Genomic DNA, 7,303 nt, shown 5'->3' on the forward strand with positions numbered 1-7,303 from the left:
ATCAAAGATTTCTCCTGGTTCCTTTTTTCTTCTTTCCTAAGTTTTGTTAGATTCATAAATCATATTTTTGTATCCTCTGTGTCAATTTTTATTTATATTAGAATTTCTTAGCTATTATGTCTTTGACCACTTTTTCCAATATTCCTCTATTATCTCTTACTAGAATCCATTAAAATTTTATGAAACAATGATTCTCAAAGAACACTCGATACGAACAACCTTTTCACTTTTCCTCTTTGTACTGCATCCTGGGTAAAATTCTCAGTTCTTTTTTCCAGTTTAATTCCTTAACCTTGGTCATTCTAGAGTCTATTCTTTTACTTTCATATTTTTTCTTTTTTCCACACCTATATGTTTTCTGGGATTACTAATCAGATCTTTTTCCTATTCATACAATTTTATATTTTTTCAATAAAGATCATTTCAGGGGCACATGAGTAGCTCAGTCGGTTGAGTATACAATTCTTGATTTCAGCTCAGGTCATGAGATGGAGCCCCCACATGGGGCTCCTCACTGGGCGGGGAGTCTGCTTGAGATACCTTCTCTCCTTCTCTCCTTCCCTGCTCTCTCTCGCTCATGTGCTCTCTCTTCATTAAATAAAAATCTTTAAAAAGGTCATTTCATTCATTTTCCCCTCTGATTTTGGTACCAAGAAGTAGGTCTTACTGTGACAAATACCTAAAAATGCCAAAGCAGCTTTAGAACCGGGTAAGGGGGAAGGATGTAGAAGTTTGGAGGGCCACACTGGGAAAAGCCCACATTGCTGTGAAGGAACTATTGGTAGAAATAATAGATGTTGAAGGCGATTCTGGTAAGAGTTCAGAAATAAAAGCAAGAGCTTCAGAGATAGACTCTATCTTCTTAGAGAATACATAACTAATCAGAAACAGATTGTTCGAAATATGGATGTTGAAGATTTTTCTGTGAGATCTCAGATGGAAATAAGGAACGTGTTATTGGAAACCATAAAAAAGGAGAACCTTGTCATGAAATGGCAAAAACTTGTCTTAATGAGTGTTCCAGTATTTTGTGGAAGTTTGAACTTGGAACAATAAAATCGGATATTTATCTGAGTAGATTGCTCAGGAAAGTTTTAAAGGAGCTTGTTTCCTCCTGACTCCTTATACTAAAATGCAAGAAGATAGAAATGAGTTGAAGAAGGTATTAAGCACAGAGAAGTCAGGACTCAAAGATGTGGAAAATTCTCAAGTTTCCTAATTTCTCAGTTTGTCATTTCTGCTCTAGCACTTGTGCTCATGCTCTTGCTACCCCTAGACAGTTCCCTTCTTGTCCTCTTCCCATCCATGTCCGACCTATAGAGTCAGCTTCCCAACAAAGTCTGTCTTGATTTGATCAGCCATGTTGGCATTTTCTCTTGTGAATTTCTGTAGCCTTATAATCATTTTCCTGTGATTTTTGTGACATGTAGTCTTTAAGGCACGTTTCATTTTTTAATTTTACATTTTCTGAAATTGAAATTTCAATTTTACTCTTTTGTCTGTGTATATATCTATATCTTTTTCAGCAATTCTCTGTTTACCCATCAAATGCTTTTTATGGATAACACATATGTAATCCACGGGTTCTAGAATATGAGGAAATAGAAAATGTGACTTCTGAATGGTTCTCAGGTGGTTCTCCATGGCACGTACCAGAGCAGGGCTAGAGCAGTGGGAAATTTAAGCAAATCAGTGGAGCCTTGCTCTGGTCACTCCACAGCCTTGAACAAGCAGCTCAACGCTTTTTTTATACTTTTTGCTTTATTATTTTATTTTTGGGTCTGAGCAAAAAGTTTTGTGAACCCAAAAATATTGGTATAAATGTGTAGTATGTTTTAGCTTTGTCTCTCTTAGGAGAACACAGGCTTCTGCACCCAAAGAGACTGGCACAGTTATGTCTAGATAATTGGGTCAGCTTATTCTTGATTGGTTTGTGTGCAAACATGCAGACTACATCCATAGTCATCACTCCTCTTAAACTTTCAAACATCTCTGAGCCAATCTCCTAAATGTTAGTTCCCTTCTAACATTTTCCTTAAAAAAAATGGTGCCTCAGGCCACCCAGAATGAACACAAATTTTATAGCATTAATAGTTCTTTGCAGACAGCAAATTTTAGATTTCTTTCCAAAGCACATGAATGGATTTTAAGAAAATCTGTAAATGGCTATAATTTAAGAAGAAAGTATTATCCTTAAGAGAACATTATAAATTGGAGGGCAAAACAACCACAACTTTTATCTAGAAACTTGTTATCTTCTACCTCTGCCCCTTCTCCTGCATGCTCTCAATCAATCAATCAATAAAATCTTTATTTCAAAACAGGAAATGGGCTCACACAATTGTGGAGTCTGGCAAGTCTCAAATCTTTGTGTATTGTGAAAGAGAGTGGTCTAGTTTCATTCTTCTGCATGTGGATGTCCAATTTTCCCAGCACCATTTATTGAAGAGACTGTCTTTCTTCCAATGGATAGTCTTTCCTAATTTATCGAATATTAGTTGGCCATAAAGTTCAGGGTCCACTTCTGGGTTCTCTATTCTGTTCCATTGAACTATGTATCCAGGTTTTTTTTTATGTGTCTGCTTTTGTGCCGGTACCACACTGTCTTGATGACCACAGCTTTGTAGTACAACCTGAAATCTGGCATTGTGATGCCCCCAGATATGTTTTTTTTTTTAATTCCCCTGGCTATTCAGGGTCTTTTCTGATTCCACACAAATCATAAAATAATTTGTTTTAACTCTCTGAAGAAAGTCCATGGTATTTTGATAGGGATTGCATTAAACGTGTAAATTGCCCTGGGTAACATTGACATTTTCACAATCTTAATTCTGCCAATCCATGAGCATGGAATATTTTTCCATCTCTTTGTGTCTTCCTCAATTTCTTTCAGAAGTGTTCTATAGTTTTTAGGGTATAGATCCTTTACCTCTTTGGTTAGGTTTATTCCTAGGTATCTGATGCTTTTGGGTGCAATTGTAAATGGGATTGACTCCTTAATTTCTCTTTCTTCAGTCTCATTGTTAGTGTATAGAAATGCCATTGATTTCTGGGCATTGATTTTGTATCCTGCCACGCTACCCAATTGCTGTATGAGATCTAACAATCTTGGGGTGGAGGCTTTTGGGTTTTCTATGTAGAGTATGATGTCATCAGCAAAGAGGGAGAGTTTGACTTCTTCTTTGTCAATTTGAATGCCTTTAATGCCTTTTTTTTGTCTGATTGCTGAGGCTAGGACTTCCAATACTATGTTGAATAGCAGTGGTGAGAGTGGACATCCCTGTCTGGTTCCGGATCTTAGGGGAAAGGCTCCCCGTGCTTCCCCATGGAGAATGATATTTGCTGTGGGCTTTTCGTAAATGGCTTTTAAGATGTCGAGGAAAGTTCCCTCTATCCCTACACTCTGAAGAATTTTGATCAGGAATGGATGCTGTATTTTGTCAAATGCTTTCTCTGCATCTAATGAGAGGATCCTATGGTTCTTGGTTTTTCTCTTGCTGATATGATGAATCACATTGTTTGTTTTACGAGTGTTGAACCAGCCTTGCGTCCCGGGGATAAATCCTACTTGGTCGTGGTGAATAATTTTCTTAATGTGCTGTTGGATCCTATTGGCTAGCATCTTGTTGAGAATTTTTGCATCCATGTTCATCAGGGATATTGGTCTGTAATTCTCCTTTTTGGTGGGGTCTTTTCTGGTTTTGGAATTAAGGTGATGCTGGCCTCATAGAACGAACTTGGAAGTACTCCATCTCTTTCTATCTTTCCAAACAGCTTTAGTAGAATAGGTATGATTTCTTCTTTAAACATTTGATAGAATTCCCCTGGGAAGCCATCTGGCCCTGGACTCTTGTGTCTTGGGAGGTTTTTTTTCCATGTCTTTGTGTCTTCCTCAATTTCTTTCAGAAGTGTTCTATAGTTTTTAGGGTATAGATCCTTTACCTCTTTGGTTAGGTTTCTTCCTAGGTATCTTATGCTTTTGGGTGCAATTGTAAATGGAATTGACTCCTTAATTTCTCTTTCTTCAGTCTCATTGTTAGTGTATAGAAATGTCATTGATTTCTGGGCATTGATTTTGTATCCTGTCACGCTGCCAAATTGCTGTATGAGTTCTAGCAATCTTGGGGTGGAGGCGTGTGGGAAATATCAGAAAGTGAGACAGAACATAAAGACTCCTAACTCTGGGAAACGAACTAGGGGTGGTGGAAGGGGAGGTGGGCGGGGGTTGATGGTGAATGTGTGATGGGCACTCAGGGGGGCACTTGACGGGATGAGCACTGGCTGTTATTCTGTATGTTGGTAAATTGAACACCAATAAAAAATACATTTATTATAAAAATAAAAAAATTAAAAAAAAACTTCTGATGTAAAATAGAGCAAAAATGCTCTGGGAACACAATATGCTCTCTAATCGCTTGTCTATAAAATAGCCACTGTGTTCTCTGTGACATAATCTTATTCTAAAGTTTCTTGGCCTGTCGAGATTGATAATTTACCTAAGTAAAATAGTTGAGGTATACTTTTTTTTTTCCTGTGAAGAGTACCTGTTTCCTAGGATCAAATCACATGTTTTCTGTGTAACAGAGTTTTCTTTTTATTCTCTTGTCTTTTCTGTTGACTTTTTTCCATGTCAGATTTTTTTTTGTAAGATACTTTAAAGATTACTGTCTTTGCCTGAGCCCCTCAGAGAAAGATAGCATATATGTTAGTGATTTGTGATTGTTGTTTTTTATTTATGGACTTAGTTTTTTGCCTAATATAGTATCTCATTCCTAGGAATCCTATTAAATTGTTTCCTTGCTGTGTGTCTGATTATTAGCTATTATTAAAACCATCAGAGACCATTTTAGTGGCACCTGGATGGCTCAGTTGGTTAAGCATTTGACTCCTGATTTCACCTCAGGTCATAATCTCATGGATTGTGAGATCCAGCCCTGAGTAGGATTCCACACTCAGCAGGGAATCTGCTTCTCTCCTTCTTGCTCTCCCTCTTCCCCTCCATTTTTTCTCTCTCACAAATAAATAAATAAATCTTTTTTAAAAGGAAAGAAAGGAAACATTTACATTTGTTTGAAACTTCACTTTTTAATACGACCTGATGAATGTGCCATAAATATGAAATTAACTTATATTGCACAGTTCACTCTTTTGAATACACCTGTCATTTTTCTGCTTCACATAAATATCCTTGATTAAAAGATGCTTTATTTTTACCAAGGGAATAATTTAAAAAGTATTATTTTGCTTAAGTCATTGTATCAGCCAACTTTTGCCAAGAAGACTGCTCAAACAAATAACCTTAAAGTCTTAGTGGTTTATAGCAACAAAGATTTAGCTCTTGTCCATGCAAGTGTGGGGTACAGGAGGCTGTGCCTCTTTCCAGCATTTGGTTCCACTTGATGTGTAAAGGAACAACACTTACAAGAGACATGCATTTTTCTGGCAGAAGGGAAAGAACAGTCACCCAAACATGACGACTCTTGAAGCATTCTCTTGGACATGATTCACTTTGCTTCCAGGCACATTTCATGTGCCAATACAAGTCACTTGGTCGAGCCTGATATAGTACACACCTCCTACACACACACACACCACTCTGGGCTAGATCACAACTTGGTACAGTCCCCCCTCCTGGGTTGGGAGTAAATAAATAGGAATGCAATGCTCTGTTACAGTTAGGTCTTTCTTATTTTTTACTAATAAACTTATTTTTTATTGGTGTTCAATTTGCCAACATACAGAATAACACCCAGTGTTCATTTTAAAGATTTTTTTGTATTGTTAGGGGAGTATTAATGATATATTTTGTGAATTTTACTGTGGAAATAATTTTTTCCTGATATTTTTCAGCTTTATATTTTGAACTCTGTAGAACTGATGTTAATATACAGGTTGAGGTTGAATTAGGATTTTTGTAAGGAAGAATTAAGTGAAAGGATATTACATATGGAATTCTTACTTCCTACTTCATTATATTTTATTTTCTCCACTGTATAACTTGTCTCCTACTTCTATTGATAATTGAGTAGGAGTTCAAACTTTCCTCATCCATACTGCTATAGTTTCAGTTTGTAACTTTAGGAATTTTGAAGATTATTTCCTACTCTATTGATTAGTCATTAGTCAATTTGGCTGGATAATCTGACACTATCTTCTACTGTTTCAATACACTAAATTATGCCTTTGCCAATTTCATAGTCATATGTTTTTTTTTTTTACAGCACCCACATGTGGACAGCAGTCTGCCAACAAGTAAAGAGAAACCAAGTTAAGTCACAGACAGGTGAAGCTGAAATACCAAATCACCCATTGCCTTTTCTAGAGTTATATTTACTTGTGCACAGTGGGGACTATATTTCCTTACAAAACAAGAGATAGTTACATTTGCTGTTTTGAAATAGCAGAACTGAACCTCAAATGCATGAGATCATGAAATCTTAGTGGGGTATGGTACTTGAAAAGGGACAGTGGGCAAGTTGTCAGAGAAAGTGGAGATTTGTGAGTGATGCTGGATGTTGGAAGGAGATAGGAAATTTGAAAAGTAGATACATCTAGATATCCAGGAGTAAATGTTTTGTGATAGTGATAGAATCAGAAAGAATTAGACTGGAAGGCATTGTGAGTTTATTTGGTCTTAGCTATTGCCACAATACAGAAGCAGTTCCATTGGTAAAAACCTTATCAAATGGTGGCTTACATGATCCTGTGTAATTTCAGAGAAGTCCCCTCCCCCAATCTTCCAAGATTGTGTATTCCACTTTTTCACTGTCATACCCCACTTAAGTGTTTTTCTTAATTCCATACCAACTGTCCTTTTTATAGGGTGAGGTCTGAGAGGGGCAGCAATGATCACATCATCCTGTATATGCATTTCTCTTTAACTTCATTAAAGCTCTTGGGAAAGATGTTATTTCACCTGTGATTGAATCTACTTCTGAAAGGGATGAGATTATAAAGTCTACCTACACTATTTTACAGATTAAGTGAAAGAGTTTCAAAGATGATGAGACTCACCCAAGGTGAAATGGCCCACATGGGAAATCCAAAGCCAGAAGAACAATCTTGTCTCCTAATTAAGTGTTCTTACTTTGTATATGACATATAAGTGGCTATTTCATGAGTATATTAATATCAGATGTACATAACAGAATATAAGTTTTTTTCCTGCTCATAAGATTGAGGTAGCATAGTAAATAATAGGTGTCTGGCCAAAGAAAGGAAATTATTTTGTGAGTCATTGAAAATTAAGCAGAAGAAATAAAAGAAATATATGAGGACAAATTCCCTTTAGCCGTTAAATGCA

At 36.6% G+C, this 7,303-nt stretch overlaps 1 protein-coding gene across 1 annotated transcript in view; it reads left to right on the forward strand.

Annotated features, from left to right (window-relative positions):
- The window catches only part of LOC140611755 (uncharacterized), a 91,522-nt gene extending 84,839 nt beyond the window's left edge, over positions 1-6,683 (forward strand). The window contains exon 30 of the mRNA XM_072788595.1: positions 6,222-6,683. The gene's annotated coding sequence lies outside the window, so the exon portion shown is untranslated. The remainder of the gene's footprint in view (positions 1-6,221) is intronic.
- The last annotated feature ends 620 nt before the right edge of the window (positions 6,684-7,303 follow it).

This window comes from Canis lupus, chromosome 20, assembly GCF_048164855.1.
Source record: "Canis lupus baileyi chromosome 20, mCanLup2.hap1, whole genome shotgun sequence".
NCBI classification, from domain to species: Eukaryota; Metazoa; Chordata; class Mammalia; order Carnivora; family Canidae; genus Canis; species Canis lupus.